The sequence below is a fragment of the Rutidosis leptorrhynchoides genome, chromosome 11 (genome assembly GCF_046630445.1).
Source record: "Rutidosis leptorrhynchoides isolate AG116_Rl617_1_P2 chromosome 11, CSIRO_AGI_Rlap_v1, whole genome shotgun sequence".
NCBI lineage: Eukaryota > Viridiplantae > Streptophyta > Magnoliopsida > Asterales > Asteraceae > Rutidosis > Rutidosis leptorrhynchoides.
Genome location: NC_092343.1, coordinates 134,917,829 through 134,944,228, shown reverse-complemented (window position 1 = coordinate 134,944,228; position 26,400 = coordinate 134,917,829). Strand labels below are relative to the sequence as shown.

The 26,400-nt window shown below is 36.3% G+C and overlaps 1 pseudogene; it reads left to right on the top strand.

The window, feature by feature from the left end:
• The window catches only part of LOC139874967 (2-alkenal reductase (NADP(+)-dependent)-like), an 81,290-nt pseudogene that overhangs the window by 43,290 nt on the left and 11,600 nt on the right, over positions 1–26,400 (top strand).

Below are 26,400 nucleotides of genomic sequence, written 5' to 3'. Positions count from 1 at the left end.
ATGATGAGAGGACAATGGTTGAAGACTGAAAGGCACTGGAACTTCCACAACGTTCATATGCTGATAATGAAGCCATTATAGTTCTCTGTAATATGAGTGATAACTGGCGGATTGGATATGTGCCAGTGCTGCATTGGAAAGTCCGTGGTAGGCACCTTTATGAATATATTATGTTGAAATTATGTTATCATGAGTATATGTATCCTTATATGTTTTTTCTGTTTGCTTCTGCCGAAGAAGAAGAAATGCATGTTTACAGGTCTTTTCAGAAAGCCAATTTGGATCCCCTTTCTGTAACCGAACGAGCAAAAACTACTGCTGAGCTTGAAACTGATAAAATAAAGGATGTTGAGTTCGAGCAGAAACTAAAAAGTCCTAAACGGCCTACGGAAGGCGAAGGTGGCAGTGTTGCACAACCTTCTTCGTCTGACGTAGAAATCATTGAGACCACCACCAAACTGTCTGGCGCAAAAAAATTGGTAAGCGCACAAAGCGTGTGTGGAAGCGTGCAGCAGGTGAAGCATCTGAAAAATCAAAGAAAAGAAGTATGATTTTTACTTATGCCTTTTAATGAGTTATGCAAAATGCTTTGATGTTAACTGCATGCTCATGTCTTTTCATTGTATAGGATTTATTCTGCCAGAAGAAGATGATGAAACCACTGCTGGTGTTGATAATGATGAAAGTAATAAAACTGTTGATGCTGAGGATGATAATGATGATGATGACGATGAGGAAACCAATGATGACACCTTTGAGACACCACCTCTGACTAACCCCTTAACTTCCAAAAGAACTGGTACAACACAATCTTCTTCATCTTCTCAACCGCCTTCTCCTGTGCCACTGTCTGGTTTAAGAAGTTTTCTTGAGGATCCTGTTAATAAGTCTGACAGTTTTGTTAAATTTCTAAAGGTAAACTTTGCAAATTTAGGAGACCAAATACGTTTCTCCATGATATTCAGTTGTTTACAGATCCTGAATATATGTTTGTTATGCAGGCAAACACAATTGCTGATCTTTCTTCCTCTCTGTCCACAATGACTCATAAACAAAGTTGTCAATCTACCGCTGCAGCAATGGTGCTCATTAATCATCATGTGATGCACGACCTTAAGATGCAGGAGGCCCAAGAAACCATTGTTGCTAATGTTGTTCATTATGCCAACAAATTGAAGAAACTGGAGGTTGATTTAAAAGAAGTTAATTTAAAGTGGAAGACATCAGTGGATTTGGGAAAAAAGAAAGAAGAGACTTTGCAGCTGGTGGAAACAAAGTGTGTTTCGGAGAGGATAGAGAAGGAGAAAGTAATGGAGGAAAAGGAAAAATTGTTGAAGGAAACTGAAGAATTGAAGAAAATGTTGGAGCAAGAGAGACGTGTTGTTAAAGAGAAAACTATTGTTGTTGCTGCTTCTGAAAAGAATGTTGTTGATTTAAAGGCTGGCATTCCTGCCCTTGTGCAGAAGGTATTAAGTTCTGGGCTTGTTGGCCAAACTTTTCACAGGTATCTGGAGGCTTCCACAGAGAAAGACATTTCAGATGCTGTTGAAGAAATTATAAATGCCCTGCCTGACAAACCAGATCCTTTACCTACCGTAATTTCAAAACACATCAAGCCTGATGCTGAGGCTAAATTGCAGGCTGTGATAAGTGAAGTTTCTTCATTGAGAATTGTTTCTGTGGCAAAGGTGTGTGAGAAAGAAGATTCCTCTGTGAAGGATATTTTAGAAGTTCCCATTTAAAAACATATTGAAATTTGTCTGTAATAACAATATATAACTTGTGTCATTGTCATATTTATATATTTTGTTATCACTTTGAAATTGCCATGCTTTTTTATGATTAACATATTCCTGATGTTGTATATGTGTCGAACCATTGCTAGCTATAGAAAGTTTGGATACCATATGCCATTTTATACAAAAGATTTTTTCCTTGAACTGATTTTTGATATGGCATATGTTTTAAACTTTTATTTGTTATCTGCTGTCCGTCAAAAGTCATTGCATTTTATTTTTATAAAGCTGAGAATCGTTGTTATTTATATGGCATAATGTATATAATTTGTCAAAATTATATGTTTGTTTCTCATCAACTTATCAGCAAAACTTGTATGCCTTTGTTATTTTCATATACAGAATATATCCAAACGCTATCTGCCCTCCGTTTTGCATAAGGGCGTTTATTTTGTAAAGATGTGTTGAAAATTTGTAATCAATTTCTAAAACAAATTGTGAATCAATCACAATATTTTTATGTTGATAATGCATCATCATAAAAAATGATAAATCTGTTTATGGTATGCTGTTGGAGAATGAATTGTGTTTCGTTTAGCGTGTTGCACTTAGGTGTTTTGCGGCTTACAAAATATAGTTGTATTTTATGTTAATTTTTCTGCTTTCCGTATATAAATAGATTTATGCAATTGTGATAAACCATTATGTATGTCTTGACATTAAGAGATATCTTATTTTTGCCTCGGTGCCCTCTAACGAAGTAAACACTTACGTTGCCGATCCCTTGTGTCTATAATGTTGACACAAGATCCTCTACCATCGGGGGAATGAAAATGCCTTGCCCTATGTGGGTAGGTATGAATGCTATGTTCTACATTCGTAACGCGTAACGCTTTGCGTGAGAAAAGATAATTTTTATTGATATTCCTTTGCCGCACATATAATATTTTGTGCAACATCTTCGTATGGACAGGGTGATCAATCCCGTCCAGAAAATTACAAAAATTGTATTGTGCTTTGTCTGAACTGATGAAAAAAACATGCTAAACAAACTCTGCTGCACGATTCATGTTAATCATAATGTTCTCCGTGCAGCGTGTTGCGTTCTGCCTCTAAGGCTCCTAATAGTGCCTATTTTATACATGTTTTTATATATCTTTTATTGACACTATCGCTGTTATTTTATATATATTTGAATCAATTATGTGAACCTTCGGTACTTATTAGATTATAGTTGATTTCAGATAATTTTGGAGTAATGATGACTTTTTGGAGTAAAATGAATAATCAAGTTAAAAACTCAAGAGATGATTACCGAAAAAGAAGCTGAGTTGCTGGAACAGACAGAAAGCGCCACATTCGTCTTAAAAAGCGCAGCTTGGGCGGGCCGGAAGAAAAAAAACTGAATTCAAGTTGGGCCGTAATATTGAGAGTCCAGTTGAGAAATATTTTATGTCGTATGGGCTGCTGATTGTTGGATAAATATTTTAATTGTTGGATGGAGATTAAATGTTGGGGGACTTATCAAATTGAAAATACGTTTTAGTGTTGGACTTTAAAAAAGGAAAACCTAGCCTAGTATTATAAAAGGAGAATAGCACAATAAGGTGCGAGGGTGGCGACTTGCAGCAGCCGCGTGGGGCCCGTGTTGGGGTTGTTTCGGTCGACAAGCAGAAGCAAAAGAAAGAACACAAGAGTGATTTTTTATTGAGTCCTACTATTTGGACCACTACGGTCCAAACATGTGTAAAAAAAAGGAAAACAGTCACATTAGTAAACGTTGCTATATTTTGATTTGTACAATTTTTTAATTTTTTTAATACAGATTTGTACAATTTTTTATTACACATCAGCATTTCATTTCATTCATCTCCCAATCTCTCATTTTCTTTCACTATTTTTATTTACTAGCCATACTAACAAATACACCACCACAACCAACGAAAAACCTATCACAGTGGGTTACTTGTGGTGGGAACAAAGTGCAGCAACTAGTTGCGGTGGTTGTGTCTCTTCACTCGCCGGAAATAGAAGAAATCCCTAAAATTCGCCGGAAAATTAAAAGTCGCAGGTAGAACTCATCGGTGCGTGGATCAAAATATGATGACCGGATTGTTCAGGCTGTGCTCATAATGATGAGCTGAGTATTTTGAGTGGGGTGGTGTATTTGAATCAGTTATAAAATTGAGGAAATAAGAGATACTCCGTAAATCATTTAGGAGAAGAGGATGGGAATGGAAGAGAGAGGGAGATGAGCATGATGATGGTGATAGAAGAGATAGGTAGAAAGAGAATGGGATATTTACGGAGTAATATATTTTTTTAATCTACACAGTGTCCAACAATGAAAAATATTGTCCAATTAAAAAAACCCTTTTTATTTTCACTAGTTTGCTAGGGAGGCCCCACCTTTGTGGGTTGTTGTGGTGTTCGTTTTTGCAAGGAGACAAAAGAGAAGGGGAGTGTATTTCTTTTATATTCAATTTATTATTATTATACACTCCGTTTCAATTTATTAACTCTATTACTTTGGTGATTGATTTCGAACACATATTTTACTATTGCTATTTTAATTTATTTATTCATGTCTATGTGAATGATGAGTTATTTATGCATATTATTGTTTTGTGTTTGTATTAAATCTTTATTATGAGTATGAGCTAAATTTAAATATGTTTACTTAGACTAAATACTTTATTTTGTTGGATGATATTTGTTTGGTTAATTTAATTTGTTCGATAAATTTATGATTGAATAAAAGAACGATTCTAGTTTATGCTATTTGTTCGACTTAATTGGTAATTGTGATTGTCTAGTTGAGCGAGAGCTCACTGGAGTCTATTACATTTATTTTTAGTTGCTTACTCTATTATTCATTGGTGATTGTGATTGTCCGATTTAGTGACGTTTATTGGAGTCTGTCACAACCATTTCAATTGATTAGTTTAGGTTTGGTAATTAAGCGTTCAACCGGAGACGGTAACGAATTAAGTTCAACTAATAGTTGATATACGGGTGGATCATGCGCAGCGAGAGCCGGTGTGATTGTTGACGACTACGAGAGTAGGGTCACAATTTGAGTCATTAAGATAGTTGTTTTAGCTAGTCATAATCAGAAGGTCTTAGACGACAAGGAGACTTGCGCCGTGTAATTCTGTTTAGGTGTTTGCGCCGGGGAATTCCGGGTAGGCCGACTAGGTATTTCACGTACATTGAGAATTAATTCGGTATTAAATTATTAAAAATATCTAACATACAAGTGAATAGAGTCTAGGTAAACATATTCGTCTCGTTTTGGTATTTGTTTGCTTGCTACTTGCTTCGTTTATTATTTTTAGTAATTATTATTTTTCTTGAGATTCTGGTCATTAAACAGAAAACCACCACTTATTTATTTATTTGCTTTATTGGTTATTTGTTTTAGTTAATTATCATTTTCTATACTATTGCACGATCGGGTACACTGCCCGTAGTTGTGTGTAGTCTTAAATCGGTAATCCTTGTTCTATAAATTATATACCTGATTTTACACATCAGCTCCCACATTTTGGGCGGTTTGAAATACCCATTCACATCATTTCCGTTAAACAACTTCCTTGACGGTCCTCCTCTTATAAAATTCTCCCGAGCTTCATAAACAACTGATCTTTCTCTTGCCGGTCCAACGTACTCAGAGTGTACTACAGCCACTGTTGGGAATCGCAATTCTGCATGTGGTGTTGAAGTAATTGCTCCGAATTTACGAAGAGTTCTCCTACCAAACAAATCATTGAGTCTTGATCTCCATCAAGAACTGTGAAGTCCATAATTTCTGTTCGGATTAGAGACTGATCTCCCAACGTTACATCCAAATTCACCTTACCAACTGCTCTCATCGATTCTCCCGTGATGCCAGCAATCTTCAAGTTTGTGTAGCGAAGCCTGTCCTTCACGTTGAACGGATAATCTCTGAAACAATGCAAATATAAAATATCTGCCTCATTACCTGTATCAGTGTAGATTCTGGTAATGCTCTTGTTTCCAATTACAGCTGAAATGACCACAGCACTTCTGATAAACGCCAATTTGGGATGGTGTGAAATGTGATGGGAGCGTACATCCACCGCTCCGTTCTCCGTTCTCCGTCTGTTTCATACTCCTCCACCTCATTCCATATAACCTTGATGTACCTTTCAGGGGTTGAATCCCTTTCATCTTTTCTCTCCTCTCTCCTATTCTAATCCTGCCGTCCACCATGACGCACCCTTCCTTGCCAAGCAAAACGCTTATTTGGATCATTCCTCCGATATTGTTTTCCTGGTAACAGATGGTTCAACTCTCCAGCTTTAATCTTTGCAATGATTTCCCTCATCAACGACTTACAGTTGTCAGTGTTGTGTCCGTATGCTTCGTGGAAATCACACCACTTATCACTCGGTGGTCCCTGACGCTCTTCCATTGATGGTGGAGGGTGAAAGGTTTCCTTAACAAGTTCAGTGAACAAGATTTCCTTTGGAGTTTTTGTTAAAGCCATGATGAGTGAATGTCTGTCTAATGGTTTTCGTTGATGGTAATTGTCATTCGGATGACTATTCCCCCTCCAACCATGTTGCTGCTTCTGGTAATTGTTATTATACCCATGTTATCTCTGATAATTGTCATTCCTGTTCCGCTCTCCGCCTTGTTGTCCGAAATTTCTGTGATAACTATAAACTCTTGGATATCCCATCTCTCCTACCCTTAAATGCTTCTGAGCGACAATCAATGCTTGGTGTAACGTCTTTGGGACATCATACCGTAACGCGTGAATCAAACTTGCAAAGCAACGCTGATCAAGACAAAAAATAAACCCTGAAACGAGCTGAGATTCTGGTATGTCGGGTATTTTTGACACTCGATGGTGTAACGTTTCATAAAATAGCTTAGTGACTCATTCTAGTGCATTGTTATCTCATGTGCATCAAAATGCGACAGCGTACAGCTTCTCAAACTTTGATATTGTATCATAAATTTTGCCTTTAAATCAAGAAAACTGGTAATACTCCTTGGTAGCAAACTAGCAAACCATTCTCTGGCCATTTTCTGCAGCACCATTGGAAACATATGGCATGCAGTTTCATCTTCCCAATGCTGCAATTTCATAACGCCTTCAAACATGGTAAGAAAGTCTTCTGGATCAGTTGTTCCATTATAAACACCGATAGATGGAATTCCCAAGTTTCTTGGTAATGGATATTCTGCAATTCGAGGGATAAAACACTGGGTTGACTCTGCCATTATTGGCGGTTTGATAGCTTCATCTCCAGTAATCAAAGTAAACAAATTGTATACAGCCGTTGTACGGATGGGAGTCTGCGCTAGCTTCTACTTATACCTTGATGGTGACTTCTTGGTCAAAATCCCATCCAACAACTTTCCTGCCATCTCCTCAGTCATAAAGAAATGCTCTTCTTCTTCCCCAAAGTCCCAATCATCTTCCACAAAACCTTTATCATTGCGTTCACGCTCAGTATCATCAACCAAAGTATTCAACTGATTGAATAGCTTGAACAATTGCTGTTTTGAAATTGACTTTCCTTTGTACAATGCTTAACATTCACATCGGATGTTTTCTTAAAAGAAACATTGTGTGTTCCTCTCCTGGCTTTCCACATTCCCCCACTAGAACTTTCCATCAATGGTTTCTTCAATCGTGGTATGGTTTCAAGCACATGCGCTTCTGCTACACCAGTATGCAATTGATATTCTTCCTCAATTGAAGTTTCTTCAAGAGTTAGCTGATCCACTGATAGATTCTCAATGATGTTTTCATCAATTGGTTCGAGTGCTGCTTTTGCTGAGGTTGTTTCAGTTGCCTTCATGCTCCTTGTATTCTTGTTGGTCTTTGAGACGGATGATGCCATTTGTTGGTACGATTTTCCGTGTAGCGATTGTAAGGTACCAATACAAGACAATAGCTACTTAGAGTGGAGCGTATGATGCTGAATGATGTTTTCCCTCGAGAAATAATCTCTGCAGACCCGAAACACAGATGAGAGATCCGTGGGGTGGACTCAATCATTCTGGGGATCAATCTGTAATTGATCCGTCTAGCGTATTGCTGCTAAGCGGCTAATGTGCGTTTAGAGTGAGAAAGAACTGTGTAAGAGAGAAAGTGTATTTCTCTCTAATTGAAGTTCAGATGATAAATACAGTGACCCAGGGGGTCTATTTATAGGCACGGAATGTCCGAAATTCTCGGGATACACGTGTCAATCGCTGATTAATTCTGTTGTTCGAAATAGACGGAACCGACTTCGGTATTGAGGACGTGGCTACATGCTGTTCACGCGCATAGTAAAAGGGCTTAAGCATAGAAGCTGCCTGCAGGGCTTACGTTTGACGCTGGGCGGCAAATACTAGAAACCGCCAAATATTGTTATCTTTTGTGCTCTTTGATCCATTTTTCTGTATGAAAATAGTGTTTTTATGCGTGTATCCCCTAGGATACACCATTAGACCCGTTACCAGATAATATTCTCTTTTATCACTATTACCTTCTCGAGAATTTTTTTTGTTTGCTTCTGATTGTTTGTAGGTATGCCTGGTATGACCGCTTATGCTGGTTTCTATGAAATTTGTGCTCCAAAAAAGGAGATTACGTCTTTGTTGTAGTTGGGATGATAGAATTAAGCTAGACTTGAAGGAGCTTTTATGGACCGAGGACATGACTTCTGATAGGATTACGTGGAGGACTAGAATTAGAATAGACGAGTAGGGTGCGGTTTGTTTTGCGTATGTGGGTATCTGTGTATGTGTGTTTCTGGGTTTGTGGATATGTGTGTTTGTATATTCGTGTCTTCGCTTTTTGTGTTTGTCGTATGACCGTGTATGTATGTATCTTCATGTTTTGTGCTGGTACACACTCTGCTCTTACCTGGACCTCTTCTTGGTTTTGGGTATGTATGTATGTGCAGGTTCGTATGGGTTTGTTTGGTTGTAGGGTATGTATGTTTGTATGTGTTGGTTTGTATGCATGTTTACGTTTAGGGTTTGGGTTTTGATTGCTGGCATGTTATGTATGTATGTTTTTGGGTATGCATGTTTATGTATGTTGGTATGAGTGCATTTATGTTGGCCGTCATGTCTAGGGTTGTATGCTAGTATGTTTTCGTATGTATGTATGCGTATGCAGGTATGTTGTTATGTAGTGTAGCATTTCTCGTCATTCCTTGTGTGACGCCCCGTACAAAATCATCGTGTACGGTACATCAACAACATGATCATTACAAGGTCAAACACTATATGCTGTTTAAAAACCAGTTTTGCATTCATGAACAGATAACGTTTTACAAAAGATGAATAGGAAACATTAACATGAGTACATGATACTAAGGTCATTACAAAGCTATTGTTTTGAAAATAACATAAGTTGCGAATGCAAAGTAAAATTTCCATGCTTAAGACATCTCTAAGTAATGCGGCGGAAGTCTAACACAGCAAGTCTGTAACAGCAAGTCTATACACCGAGACTAGAACAGCAAGACTAACAGCGGAAGCAACAACGTCTAAACACCTGAGAAATACATTGTAACGACCCGACTTTTTCGACTTGCTTTTGTGCCTTGTATTTTTGCGAAACTGCGTATTTGTGCGTACTGCGTTACTTTAATACTCTGGAACCTTGGCACACGTGTTTTATATTCATATATACTTTAAAACGTGCCTTGGTATGATTAGAATGCTTAACTTGTCCATTGGATGTTTTATAACCATTAGCGTTACTTGCCGTTACGGTTAAAACGCGGACTGCGCGTACGTTTGACTTTTGTCGGAACCGGAACTTTTGGACAGCGAAATATTAATTATTATTTTATAATAATAATTACTTGGATCTTTGGATGCTTAATTTTATTTATTTAATTGCTAAAGCCCAATAGTTAGCCTTTTTGGACTTTTTACCTTGTTGGGCTCAAGCCCACCCTACTCTAGCTAGTGACCCAATTAATTAGCCCAAATATATTTACTAGTGGCTCATAATAATAAATAAATAAATAAATAAATAATTAGTGAGTCATGCTAGTATTATGGATAAGGATAATTAACTTTGTTACATAAGATTCTAGCAAAATGACACACTTTAGACACCATTAGCCAAAAAGTAAACTTTTTGTCCTTCCCCTCCCCCTCCATAAACCATCCACCACCACCACCCTAGATCTTGCCATGTCATCAATCCATGTGATCACTCTTTGCTTATAAATACTAGCCTTTAGCCTCTAATTTCCACACTTGATCATTTTGGTTTTTTTCACACACTTGTTCTTTCTCTCTTTCTTTCCTTTCTAGCATTACTTGTAAGTCTTCTTTTCCTTTTCAAATTCATGATCATCATCATCATCATTTTATGGAGATCAAAGTTCCTTTTAGCTTTGATCTTACTTATATCTTGTTGATTCAAGCATGAATCTTTCAAGAACATGGAAGATTCAAGCTTTTAGCTTGAATCTTCATAACTTTTGTAGATCTACTTTTTTTATACTTTAAGCTTTCTATTTTATGATAAAGATTCAAACTTTTGTTTGTAATCTTCATGCATCTTCAAGATCCAATCTTTATTCTTCAAGATCTTCAAGAACAATCAAGATGCAAGCTTTCTAGCTTGAATCTTCATATCTTTTTGTTAGATCTAAGTTCTTTTTGCTTTGATCATGTTGTTTTGTGAAAAAGATTCAAACTTATGTTTGTTATCTTCATATATCTTAAAGATCCAAGCCTTATGCTTCAAGATCTTCAAGAACACTTAAAGGTTCAAGTTTTCTAGCTTTGTAACCTTGTAACTTGTGTGAAATGGATCCAAGCTCTCTAGCTTAGGGTTCCATCACCTCTTTTCACTTAGATTGTGTTCATACTTGTTAAATTGATGTAAAGTTTGTAACTTTAGTTGTTATTGTGACTTGTATTAGTGTTAAGACTAAGGATATGATGTAAACATGGTTCATCATCCATCTAAGACTCATGAATGAGTTGTATTCTTATTTGGTCTTAACATATTATGTATTGATGGTGAATCTTGGTCAAAAGTGATGCTAAACCATCAACGAGTTGTACACTTGAAGCTACAAGCATCAAGGATGAGAACCGTGATGAGCATCGAGCACCAAGAACCCCACCGGAGCACTTGTCCACTGATTTTCGTATCTGATCAGACCACCCGAGCTACTGTAAAGTTGATTTACAGTTATTTTGGTTCGAGTAAATGATTTTCCGTTTAGGCCTCGTCTTAATCCGAGTTACGGTTTAAGATTTATGGCCCTCCGAGAGTCACTACACCCTATTAATGTTGGGCTGAAATTTCTGACCTACTCGCACTTAAACCGTCGCCACGGTCAAACGAAGACGATTTAGGTCCTGAAAATTGGTCAGCTGTTAGGGGACTCATATACGGAGCCATAGCCACTGACCATGCATCTTTTCGATTTACGTAGAGGTCGTAGAAGCTGACCGAAGTCAGCCTATTGTTTCGATCTCTATTCTTGTCAAACTCACTTAGCTTTTATGATGATGAATGATGATGATGATGATGATGACACTTAAACTTATTTTATGCACTATTAGAACTTATTAAGACAACCTACTGACCTAGTAACCTTTGATTTAGGTTGACGACCATTCGGACCGACTTACTACTTGCGTACTTTCATTACCGACTTTACCGCTTTTATCACTGTGAGTTATAGCATCCCTTTTTACTTTAACTATTTTGGGACTGAGAATACATGCGCTTTTTTACATTTTACATGTTAGGCACGAGTACTTAAACTTTATATGTGTGTGGGTTATATAACGGCATAAACATTCCCTTTAGCACGGTAACGTTTAGTCATTGGTTTTTGAACCGGTGAACGCGAATCTTAGATATAGATCCATAGGGTTTGACATCCCCACTCGGGCTAGTCGCGCTAGCATTTAACGGGTGTTTAATACTTCGTAAGTCATACGCACTTGCCAAGTGCACTTTCAGGGGGTTATAAACGTTAAGTCTAGTTACCGGGTGCCCACGGTTATACATATACTTATTCATACTGATTTGAACATACTGTTTTGATACGCGGTTTGCTGCACTGAAATCTCGTGGCCTACGTTACATTACTGATACAAACAAACTATAGGTCACCAACATTCGTGTTGACTTTTTAAGCATGTATTTCTCAGGTGCTTAGATGATGTTGCTTCCGCTGTTAAACTTGCTGTTCTAGTCTTGCTGTTAAACTTGTTGTTCTAGTCTTGGTGTTAGAGATGTCTCAAGCATGGAACTTTACTTTGCATTCGCAACTTATGTTATTTTCAAAACGATAGCTTTGTAATGACCTTAGTATCTTGTACTCATGTTAATGTTTCCTATTTATCTTTTGTAAAACGTTATCTTCTATGAATGCAAATCGATTTTCAAATAGCATATAGTGTTTGACCTTGTAATGATCCTGTTGTTGGTGATCCGTACACGATGGTTTTGTACAGGGCGTCACATTTGGTATCAGAGCATTGGTTGTAGGGAATTAGGTTGCATTAGTGAGTCTAGACCGGACCAAGTTGTAGAGACCCGAACTTTTCCATGTTTATATATATTAATTGAGATTGATATTTACATGATTAAATGTTTCCAACATGTTAAGCAATCAAACTTGTTAAGACTTGATTAATTGAAATAGGTTTCATATAGACAATTGACCACCCAAGTTGACCGGTGATTCACGAACGTTAAAACTTGTAAAAACTATATGATGACATATATATGGATATATATATATATAGTTAACATGATACTATGATAAGTAAATATATCATTAAGTATATTAACAATGAACTACATATGTAAAAACAAGACTACTAACTTAATGATTTTTAAACGAGACATATATGTAACGATTATCGTTGTAAAGACATTTAATGTATATATATCATATTAAGAGATATTCATACATGATAATATCATGATAATATAATAATTTAAAATCTCATTTGATATTATAAACATTGGGTTAACAACATTTAACAAGATCGTTAACCTAAAGGTTTCAAAACAACACTTACATGTAACGACTAACGATGACTTAACGACTCAGTTAAAATGTATATACATGTAGTGTTTTAATATGTATTTATACACTTTTGAAAGACTTTAATACACTTATCAAAATACTTCTACTTAACAAAAATGCTTACAATTACATCCTCGTTCAGTTTCATCAACAATTCTACTCGTATGCACCCGTATTCGTACTCGTACAATACACAGCTTTTAGATGTATGTACTATTGGTATATACACTCCAATTATCAGCTCTTAGAAGCCCATGTGAGTCACCTAACACATGTGGGAACCATCATTTGGCAACTAGCATGAAATATCTCATAAAATTACAAAAATATGAGTAATCATTCATGACTTATTTACATGAAAACAAAATTACATATCCTTTATATCTAATCCATACACCAACGACCAAAAACACCTACAAACACTTTCATTCTTCAATTTTCTTCATCTAATTGATCTCTCTCAAGTTCTATCTTCAAGTTCTAAGTGTTCTTCATAAATTCCAAAAGTTCTAGTTTCATAAAATCAAGAATACTTTCAAGTTTGCTAGCTCACTTCCAATCTTGTAAGGTGATCATCCAACCTCAAGAAATCTTTATTTCTTACAGTAGGTTATCATTCTAATACAAGGTAATAATCATATTCAAACTTTGGTTCAATTTCTATAACTATAACAATCTTATTTCAAGTGATGATCTTACTTGAACTTGTTTTCGTGTCATGATTCTGCTTCAAGAACTTCGAGCCATCCAAGGATCCATTGAAGCTAGATCCATTTTTCTCTTTTCCAGTAGGTTTATCCAAGGAACTTAAGGTAGTAATGATGTTCATAACATCATTCGATTCATACATATAAAGCTATCTTATTCGAAGGTTTAAACTTGTAATCACTAGAACATAGTTTAGTTAATTCTAAACTTGTTCGCAAACAAAAGTTAATCCTTCTAACTTGACTTTTAAAATCAACTAAACACATGTTCTATATCTATATGATATGCTAACTTAATGATTTAAAACCTGGAAACACGAAAAACACCGTAAAACCGGATTTACGCCGTCGTAGTAACACCGCGGGCTGTTTTGGGTTAGTTAATTAAAAACTATGATAAACTTTGATTTAAAAGTTGTTATTCAGAGAAAATGATTTTTATTATGAACATGAAACTATATCCAAAAATTATGGTTAAACTCAAAGTGGAAGTATGTTTTCTAAAATGGTCATCTAGACGTCGTTCTTTCGACTGAAATGACTACCTTTACAAAAACGACTTGTAACTTATTTTTCCGACTATAAACCTATACTTTTTCTGTTTAGATTCATAAAATAGAGTTCAATATGAAACCATAGCAATTTGATTCACTCAAAACGGATTTAAAATGAAGAAGTTATGGGTAAAACAAGATTGGATAATTTTTCTCATTTTAGCTACGTGAAAATTGGTAACAACTCTATTCCAACCATAACTTAATCAACTTGTATTGTATATTATGTAATCTTGAGATACCATAGACACGTATACAATGTTTCGACCTATCATGTCGACACATCTATATATATTTCGGAACAACCATAGACACTCTATATGTGAATGTTGGAGTTAGCTATACAGGGTTGAGGTTGATTCCAAAATATATATAGTTTGAGTTGTGATCAATACTGAGATACGTATACACTGGGTCGTGGATTGATTCAAGATAATATTTATCGATTTATTTCTATACATCTAACTGTGGACAACTAGTTGTAGGTTACTAACGAGGACAGCTGACTTAATAAACTTAAAACATCAAAATATATTAAAAGTGTTGTAAATATATTTTGAACATACTTTGATATATATGTATATATTGTTATAGGTTCGTGAATCAACCAGTGGCCAAGTCTTACTTCCCGACGAAGTAAAAATCTGTGAAAGTGAGTTATAGTCCCACTTTTAAAATCTAATATTTTTGGGATGAGAATACATGCAGGTTTTATAAATGATTTACAAAATAGACTCAAGTACGTGAAACTACATTCTATGGTTGAATTATCGAAATCGAATATGCCCCTTTTTATTAAGTCTGGTAATCTATGAATTAGGGAACAGACACCCTAATTGACGCGAATCCTAAAGATAGATCTATTGGGCCTAACAAACCCCATCCAAAGTACCGGATGCTTTAGTACTTCGAAATTTATATCATATCCGAAGGGTGTCCCGGAATGATGGGGATATTCTTATATATGCATCTTGTTAATGTCGGTTACCAGGTGTTCACCATATGAATGATTTTTATCTCTATGTATGGGATGTGTATTGAAATATGAAATCTTGTGGTCTATTATTATGATTTGATATATATAGGTTAAACCTATAACTCACCAACATTTTTGTTGACGTTTTAAGCATGTTTATTCTCAGGTGATTATTAAGAGCTTCCGCTGTCGCATACTTAAATAAGGACGAGATTTGGAGTCCATGCTTGTATGATATTATGTAAAAACTGCATTCAAGAAACTTATTTTGTTGTAACATATTTGTATTGTAAACCATTATGTAATGGTCGTGTGTAAGCAGGATATTTTAGATTATCATTATTTGATAATCTACGTAAAGCTTTTTAAACCTTTATTGATGAAATAAAGGTTATGGTTTGTTTTAAAATGAATGCAGTCTTTGAAAAACGTCTCATATAGAGGTCAAAACCTCGCAACGAAATCAATTAATATGGAACGTTTTTAATCAATAAGAACGGGACATTTCAGTTGGTATCAGAGTGTTGGTCTTAGAGAACCAGAAAATTTGCATTAGTGTGTCTTATCGAGTTTGTTAGGATGCATTAGTGAGTCTGGACTTCGACCGTGTTTTCTTTAAAAATGATTGCTTAACATTTTTGTTGGAAACTATATATTTTTAACATATGAATATTATGTGATATATTAATCTCTTAACGTGTTTGATATTATGTGATAGATGTCTACCTCTAGAACAAGTCCCATTGACTCACCTAATAATAATGAAGAGTCAAATGTAAATTGGAATGATTCGTGGACTGATTCACAAGTTCCCGAAGAGGAACCGGAAGAAGAGTCGGAACCGGAAGAAGAATCGGAACCGGAAGAAGAATCGGAACCGGATGAAGAAATAGAACCGGTGGGGGAAATAATGAAACGGTTAAGTAAAAGAAAATCCTCAACCAACCGACCAAGGTTAATTATGGTCAATGGTGTTTCCTCCAAGGAAGCAAAATATTGGGAGGATTACCAATTCTCCGATGAATCGGATTCCGACGAGAATTCCGATGATGTTATAGAAATTACCCCAACTGAATTTAAAAAGACAAAAGAAAATAATAAGGGAAAGGGCATAAAAATAGAGAAATCTAATTCCAACCCCGATGAACTTTATATGTATCGTCAACCCCCGAAGTCCTTAAGTTGTAACAATGACCCGGGAACCTCTAAACCACCAGGTTTTTCTAAACCAATGTGGATTACGACGGCTCGTATTAGGGGAACATCATATATCCCTAGAAACTTGGCAAAACGAACCAAAACCGAAGAAGAAGAAACAAGCGAGTCGGAATAAGATAGTTGTATTCGTGTGGTGTAATATATGTAATATAGTGTGCTTATGCTTTATGATATATGTAAAAATTGCTTGTATTAATAAGTATTTTTTTTTATGAATCTAACTCTTGTCTATTTTACAGTATAAAAACACAAAATGGATAGACAACCCAATATTTTAAGAGACCTACCCGGAGACATGATTGATGAAATCTTGTCTAGAGTCGGTCAGAATTCTTCGGCACAACTATTTAAGGCGAGATCAGTTTGTAAGACATTCGAAGAACGTTCCAAGAATGCCTTGGTTTATAAAAGGCTTTCGTTCGAAAGATGGGGGATATCACATTGGGAAACCCATAAGTTACGATGTGTTTACTTTGACGCATAAATTGCGGGGAACCCAAATGCTATTTTACGCAACGGGTTAAGAAATTATTTTGACTCAATATATCCGAATATTGGACTTCGTGATTTAGAAAAAGCGGCTAACATGCAACATAAAGAAGCATGTTATGCTTACGGATTAGTAATGTTTGCTTCTCACCAAAGTGAGAACAAGAACATCGGGCTACAACTATTAAACAAAACGTTCCCACAAGTGACGGAGTCGGTAATTGGAGTAAGAAATGAGGTTTTTAGATTGTTACGGGACTGTTGGACATTACGTAACCCTCGTCCCTTTGACGACGTTACAACACGCTGTCTTATCAATGGCCATAACGGTTATGTTGCACAAGACCAAGGATGGGAAGTAGTCCTAGTAAAACCAGAATGCATGACTTGTTTCTGGACGTATGAATTACGTGTCTTTATTGCCTTTGCTGAACGACTTGTGTACTAGCTAGAATTATCTTCACAACTATCTTGTATCAAAGTTATTGTGTGCTATATTTCATGCTTTATGTAAAATAAGCGGTATTGTAAGTTTGTAAAATATTGTATAAAAGTTTGAACGCGAAATATTATTATAATCAGTTTTTCATATAGAATTGTAGTAGTTGAATTGTATATTAGCTACTAAGTATGAACTTAACGGGTAGGTACTACCCGAATTTAGACTTATAAAACGCTAATATGAAGAAAAAGCTTTTATAAATGAGTTCATATTATGCTACGAAATACTATTAACTACTCTTAATATTCTGTATGATTAACTTGTTCCATTTGACTATTTTGAAGGAAATGGCACCGACTACTCGACACACCGTGAATATGAATGAAGAGGAATTCCGTACTTTTCTAGCTTCAAACATAGCCGCAGTACAGGCTGCGCTACATACCAACAATAACCTTGGATCTAGCAGTACAGGAAATCGTGTAGGATGCACTTACAAAGAATTCACTGCCTGCAAACCTTTGGAATTTGATGGAACCAAAGGACCGATCGGATTGAAACGGTGGACCGAGAAGGTCGAATCGGTGTTTGCCATAAGTAAGTGTACTGAAGAGGACAAAGTGAAGTACGCTACGCATACCTTCACAGGTTCTGCGTTAACATGGTGGAATACCTATCTAGAGCAAGTGGGACAAGACGATGCATACGCACTACCGTGGTCAGCATTCAAGCACTTGATGAACGAGAAGTACCGTCCCAGAACCGAGGTCAATAAGCTCAAGATAGAACTTAGAGGGTTACGAACCCAAGGATTTGATATTACCACGTACGAAAGACGATTCACAGAATTGTGCCTATTGTGTCCGGGAGCATTCGAAGATGAGGAAGAGAAGATCGACGCGTTTGTGAAAGGATTACCGGAAAGAATCCAAGAAGATATAAGTTCACACGAGCCCGCCTCCATACAACAGGCATGTAGAATGGCTCACAAACTTGTGAACCAGATTGAAGAAAGAATTAAAGAACAGACTGCTGAAGAGGCCAATGTGAAGCAAGTTAAAAGAAAGTGGGAGGAAAACGGTGATAAGAATCACCAATACAACAACAACAGCAATTACAACAATAATCGCAACAATTATCCCAACAATCGCAACATCAATCGCAACTACAACAAACGACCCAACAACAACAACAACAGCAACTACAACAATCATCCCAACAACAATAATAACCGCAACAACAACAACAATCAGAAGCAGCTATGCCAAAGGTGTGAAAAGAATCACTCGGGGTTCTGCACCAAATTTTGCAACAAGTGTAAAAGAAATGGTCATAGCGCGGCGAAGTGTGAGGTCTACGGACCAGGGGTTAATAGAACGAAAGGAACAAATGGTGTCGGAACGAGTAATGGCGGAGCAAGTAGTGTCGGAGCAAGTTATGCCAATGTAGTTTGTTATAAATGTGGAAAACCGGGCCACATTATTAGAAATTGCCCGAACCAGGAGAACACGAATGGACAAGGCCGTGGAAGAGTTTTCAATATTAATGCGGCAGAGGCACAGGAAGACCCGGAGCTTGTTACGGGTACGTTTCTTATTGACAATAAATCTGCTTACGTTTTATTTGATTCGGGTGCGGATAGAAGCTATATGAGTAGAGATTTTTGTGCTAAATTAAGTTGTCCATTGACGCCTTTGGATAGTAAATTTTTACTCGAATTAGCAAATGGTAAATTAATTTCAGCAGATAATATATGTCGGAATCGAGAAATTAAACTGGTTAGCGAAACATTTAAGATTGATTTGATACCAGTAGAGTTAGGGAGTTTTGATGTGATAATCGGTATGGACTGGTTGAAAGAAGTGAAAGCGGAGATCGTTTGTTACAAAAATGCAATTCGCATTATACGAGAAAAAGGAAAACCCTTAATGGTGTACGGAGAAAAGGGCAACATGAAGCTACATCTTATTAGTAATTTGAAGGCACAAAAACTAATAAGAAAAGGTTGCTATGCTGTTCTAGCACACGTCGAGAAAGTACAAACTGAAGAAAAGAGCATCAATGATGTTCCCGTCGCAAAAGAATTTCCTGATGTATTTCCGAAAGAATTACCGGGATTACCCCCACATCGATCCGTTGAATTTCAAATAGATCTTGTACCAGGAGCTGCACCAATAGCTCGTGCTCCTTACAGACTCGCACCCAGCGAGATGAAAGAACTACAAAGCCAATTACAAGAACTTTTAGAGCGTGGTTTCATTCGACCAAGCACATCACCGTGGGGAGCTCCTGTTTTGTTTGTCAAGAAGAAAGATGGTACATTCAGGTTGTGTATCGACTACCGAGAGTTGAACAAACTTACCATCAAGAACCGCTACCCACTACCGAGAATCGATGACTTATTTGATCAACTACAAGGCTCGTCTGTTTATTCAAAGATTGACTTACGTTCCGGTTATCATCAAATGCGGGTGAAAGAAGATGATATTCCAAAGACTGCTTTCAGAACACGTTACGGTCATTACGAGTTTATGGTCATGCTGTTTGGTTTAACTAATGCACCAGCTGTGTTCATGGACCTTATGAACCGAGTGTGTGGACCATACCTTGACAAGTTTGTCATTGTTTTCATTGATGACATACTTATTTACTCAAAGAATGACCAAGAACACGGTGAACATTTGAGAAAGGTGTTAGAAGTATTGAGGAAGGAAGAATTGTACGCTAAGTTTTCAAAGTGTGCATTTTGGTTGGAAGAAGTTCAATTCCTCGGTCACATAGTGAACAAAGAAGGTATTAAGGTGGATCCGGCAAAGATAGAAACTGTTGAAAAGTGGAAAACCCCGAAAACTCCGAAACACATACGCCAGTTTTTAGGACTAGCTGGTTACTACAGAAGGTTCATCCAAGACTTTTCCAGAATAGCAAAACCCTTGACTGCATTAACGCATAAAGGGAAGAAATTTGAATGGAATGATGAACAAGAGAAAGCGTTTCAGTTATTGAAGAAAAAGCTAACTACGGCACCTATATTGTCATTGCCTGAAGGGAATGATGATTTTGTGATTTATTGTGATGCATCAAAGCAAGGTCTCGGTTGTGTATTAATGCAACGAACGAAGGTGATTGCTTATGCGTCTAGACAATTGAAGATTCACGAACAAAATTATACGACGCATAATTTGGAATTAGGCGCGGTTGTTTTTGCATTAAAGACTTGGAGGCACTACTTATATGGGGTCAAAAGTATTATATATACCGACCACAAAAGTCTTCAACACATATTTAACCAGAAACAACTGAATATGAGGCAGCGTAGGTGGATTGAATTATTAAATGATTACGACTTTGAGATTCGTTACCACCCGGGGAAGGCAAATGTGGTAGCCGATGCCTTGAGCAGGAAGGACAGAGAACCCATTCGAGTAAAATCTATGAATATAATGATTCATAATAACCTTACTACTCAAATAAAGGAGGCGCAACAAGGAGTTTTAAAAGAGGGAAATTTAAAGGATGAAATACCCAAAGGATCGGAGAAGCATCTTAATATTCGGGAAGACGGAACCCGGTATAGGGCTGAAAGGATTTGGGTACCAAAATTTGGAGATATGAGAGAAATGGTACTTAGAGAAGCTCATAAAACCAGATACTCAATACATCCTGGAACGGGGAAGATGTACAAGGATCTCAAGAAACATTTTTGGTGGCCGGGTATGAAAGCCGATGTTGCTAAATACGTAGGAGAATGTTTGACGTGTTCTAAGGTTAAAGCTGAGCATCAGAAACCATCAGGTCTACTTCAACAACCCGAAATCCCGGAATGGAAATGGGAAAACATTACCATGGATTTCATCACTAAATTGCCAAGGACTGCAAGTGGTTTTGATACTATTTGGGTAATAGTTGATCGTCTCACCAAATCAGCACACTTCCTACCAATAAGAGAAGATGACAAGATGGAGAAGTTAGCACGGCTGTATTTGAAGGAAGTCATCTCCAGACATGGAATACCAATCTCTATTATCTCTGATAGGGATGGCAGATTTATTTCAAGATTCTGGCAGACATTACAGCAAGCATTAGGAACTCGTCTAGACATGAGTACTGCCTATCATCCACAAACTGATGGGCAGAGCGAAAGGACGATACAAACGCTTGAAGACATGCTACGAGCATGTGTTATTGATTTCGGAAACAGTTGGGATCGACATCTACCGTTAGCAGAATTTTCCTACAACAACAGCTACCATTCAAGCATTGAGATGGCGCCGTTTGAAGCACTTTATGGTAGAAAGTGCAGGTCTCCGATTTGTTGGAGTGAAGTGGGGGATAGACAGATTACGGGTCCGGAGATTATACAAGAAACTACCGAGAAGATTATCCAAATTCAACAACGGTTGAAAACCGCCCAAAGTCGACAAAAGAGCTACGCTGACATTAAAAGAAAAGATATAGAATTTGAAATTGGAGAGATGGTCATGCTTAAAGTTGCACCATGGAAAGGCGTTGTTCGATTTGGTAAACGAGGGAAATTAAATCCAAGGTATATTGGACCATTCAAGATTATTGATCGTGTCGGACCAGTAGCTTACCGACTAGAGTTACCTCAACAACTCGCGACTGTACATAACACTTTCCATGTCTCGAATTTGAAGAAATGTTTTGCTAAAGAAGATCTCACTATTCCGTTAGATGAAATCCAAATCAACGAAAAACTTCAATTCATCGAAGAACCCGTCGAAATAATGGATCGTGAGGTTAAAAGACTTAAGCAAAACAAGATACCAATTGTTAAGGTTCGATGGAATGCTCGTAGAGGACCTGAGTTCACCTGGGAGCGTGAAGATCAGATGAAGAAGAAATACCCGCATCTATTTCCAGAAGATTCGTCAACACCTTCAACAGCTTAAAATTTCGGGACGAAATTTATTTAACGGGTAGGTACTGTAGTGACCCGAACTTTTCCATGTTTATATATATTAATTGAGATTGATATTTACATGATTAAATGTTTCCAACATGTTAAGCAATCAAACTTGTTAAGACTTGATTAATCGAAATAGGTTTCATATAGACAATTGACCACCCAAGTTGACCGGTGATTCACGAACGTTAAAACTTGTAAAAACTATATGATGACATATATATGGATATATATATATATAGTTAACATGATACCATGATAAGTAAATATATCATTGAGTATATTAACAATGAACTACATATGTAAAAACAAGACTACTAACTTAATGATTTTTAAACGAGACATATATGTAACGATTATCGTTGTAAAGGCATTTAATGTATATATATCATATTAAGAGATATTCATACATGATAATATCATGATAATATAATAAATTAAAATCTCATTTGATATTATAAACATTGGGTTAACAACATTTAACAAGATCGTTAACCTAAAGGTTTCAAAACAACACTTACATGTAACGACTAACGATGACTTAACGACTCAGTTAAAATGTATATACACGTAGTGTTTTAATATGTATTTATACACTTTTGAAAGACTTCAATACACTTATCAAAATACTTCTACTTAACAAAAATGCTTACAATTACATCCTCGTTCAGTTTCATCAACAATTCTACTCGTATGCACCCGTATTCGTACTCGTACAATACACAGCTTTTAGATGTATGTACTATTGGTATATACACTCCAATTATCAGCTCTTAGCAGCCAATGTGAGTCACCTAACATATGTGGGAACCATCATTTGGAAACTAGCATGAAATATCTCATAAAATTACAAAAATATGAGTAATCATTCATGACTTATTTACATGAAAACAAAATTACATATCCTTTATATCTAATCCATACACCAACGACCAAAAACACCTACAAACACTTTCATTCTTCAATTTTCTTCATCTAATTGATCTCTCTCAAGTTCTATCTTCAAGTTCTAAGTGTTCTTCATAAATTCCAAAAGTTCTAGTTTCATAAAATCAAGAATACTTTCAAGTTTGCTAGCTCACTTCCAATCTTGTAAGGTGATCATCCAACCTCAAGAAATCTTTGTTTCTTACAGTAGGTTATCATTCTAATACAAGGTAATAATCATATTCAAACTTTGGTTCAATTTCTATAACTATAACAATCTTATTTCAAGTGATGATCTTACTTGAACTTGTTTTCGTGTCATGATTCTGCTTCAAGAACTTCGAGCCATCCAAGGATCCATTGAAGCTAGATCCATTTTTCTCTTTTCCAGTAGGTTTATCCAAGGAACTTAAGGTAGTAATGATGTTCATAACATCATTCGATTCATACATATAAAGCTATCTTATTCGAAGGTTTAAACTTGTAATCACTAGAACATAGTTTAGTTAATTCTAAACTTGTTCGTAAACAAAAGTTAATCCTTCTAAATTGACTTTTAAAATCAACTAAACACATGTTCTATATCTATATGATATGCTAACTTAATGATTTAAAACCTGGAAACACAAAAAACACCGTAAAACCGGATTTACGCCGTCGTAGTAACACCGCGGGCTGTTTTGGGTTAGTTAATTAAAAACTATGATAAACTTTGATTTAAAAGTTGTTATTCAGAGAAAATGATTTTTATTATGAATATGAAACTATATCCAAAAATTATGGTTAAACTCAAAGTGGAAGTATGTTTTCTAAAATGGTCATCTAGACGTCGTTCTTTCGACTGAAATGACTACCTTTACAAAAACGACTTGTAACTTATTTTTCCGACTATAAACCTATACTTTTTCTGTTTAGATTCATAAAATAGAGTTCAATATGAAACCATAGCAATTTTATTCACTCAAAACGGATTTAAAATGAAGAAGTTATGGGTAAAACAAGATTGGATAATTTTTCTCATTTTAGCTACGTGAAAATTGGTAACAAATCTATTCCAACCATAACTTAATCAACTTGTATTGTATATTATGTAATCTTGAGATACCATAGACACGTATACAATGTTTCGACCTATCATGTCGACACATCTATATATATTTCGGAACAACCATAGACACTCTATATGTGAATGTTGGAGTTAGCTATACAGGGTTGAGGTTGATTCCAAAATATATATAGTTTGAGTTGTGATCAATACTGAGATACGTATACACTGGGTCGTGGATTGATTCAAGATAATATTTATCGATTTATTTCTATACATCTAACTGTGGACAACTAGTTGTAGGTTACTAACGAGGACAGCTGACTTAATAAACTTAAAACATCAAAATATATTAAAAGTGTTGTAAATATATTTTGAACATACTTTGATATATATGTATATATTGTTATAGGTTCGTGAATCAACCAGTGGCCAAGTCTTACTTCCCGACGAAGTAAAAATCTGTGAAAGTGAGTTATAGTCCCACTTTTAAAATCTAATATTTTTGGGATGAGAATACATGCAGGTTTTATAAATGATTTACAAAATAGACACAAGTACGTGAAACTACATTCTATGGTTGAATTATCGAAATCGAATATGCCCCTTTTTATTAAGTCTGGTAATCTATGAATTAGGGAACAGACACCCTAATTGACGCGAATCCTAAAGATAGATCTATTGGGCCTAACAAACCCCATCCAAAGTACCGGATGCTTTAGTACTTCGAAATTTATATCATATCCGAAGGGTGTCCCGGAATGATGGGGATATTCTTATATATGCATCTTGTTAATGTCGGTTACCAGGTGTTCACCATATGAATGATTTTTATCTCTATGTATGGGATGTGTATTGAAATATGAAATCTTGTGGTCTATTATTATGATTTGATATATATAGGTTAAACCTATAACTCACCAACATTTTTGTTGACGTTTTAAGCATGTTTATTCTCAGGTGATTATTAAGAGCTTCCGCTGTCGCATACTTAAATAAGGACGAGATTTGGAGTCCATGCTTGTATGATATTATGTAAAAACTACATTCAAGAAACTTATTTTGTTGTAACATATTTGTATTGTAAACCATTATATAATGGTCGTGTGTAAACAGGATATTTTAGATTATCATTATTTGATAATCTACGTAAAGCTTTTTAAACCTTTATTGATGAAATAAAGGTTATGGTTTGTTTTAAAATGAATGCAGTCTTTGAAAAACGTCTCATATAGAGGTCAAAACCTCGCAACGAAATCAATTAATATGGAACTTTTTTAATCAATAAGAACGGGACATTTCACAAGTAGGATTCACTAATAGGACTAATCTACAACTTGCTAGTTTACTTGTTTCTGTGGACCACTGCATGCTACTATGTTATATTACTGCATGTTACTGCTTACTACTACTATATGCCACTGCTTATTTCTACTGCTGTATAATCTTACTGCATGCTACTACTTACCTTTACTGCCATGCGAACTTACTGTATGCTTATTTTACGCTGCTGCATGCTACTATCTGCTTTCACTTGTTACTTCTGTTTAGTACTGTTTTCATTGCCATGCTATGCACTGCTGTAGACGATCTAGGCTGCTGTAGTTACTATGCCTGATTACGTGCTTGCTACCCGTCTGCTTTTCGCTATACCGACTTGAAGAACTTATCTTTCCTAATTCAGATGTTTTTTGAACCCTTTTCCCCACTCTTCTAACTCTAAGTACTAGTAATGTAATCCACCTGTTACTACCGTTCCACCATTCCAGAAATCGGAACATTACTTCACGCAATCTAGGAGGATTTGTCGGAGTAACCGCACCTCGAGCTCACCCTAGTTAGCCACGTACAACGTATGAACAATAGAAGGTTGTTTAGTTCCCGCAAGTTGACCCGTATCCCGTACGATTTCATGACCGTCACTTATCTCTTTCATTCTTCACCACTACTCGACGATCTATCGACACTTCCGGACTTAGGTCCCTAACACTCTTAGGCGGTGGAGAAGTCGGGAGGACATCTCCTTTCACAAGGTCAGAGTGCCTTTTACTGATGCTCAGCCATACCCAAAGACTTGGGAGTCGCCTCAAGACATATCGTATTACCACTTGCTACACGTACAACTCGACACGAGACCCCAATGAAATTTCTAGAAAGGAACCTAACGACACTACCTGAACCCGAACATTTTAAAGAAATTTCGGGACATTTAGGCATTGATGCATGATCTGCGGGACATACGCACCCACACCGAGGAACCGTGAGATTAACTATGTAGATTATGTTTTGAGATAGCATAGATAAAGCAACGTTATATGA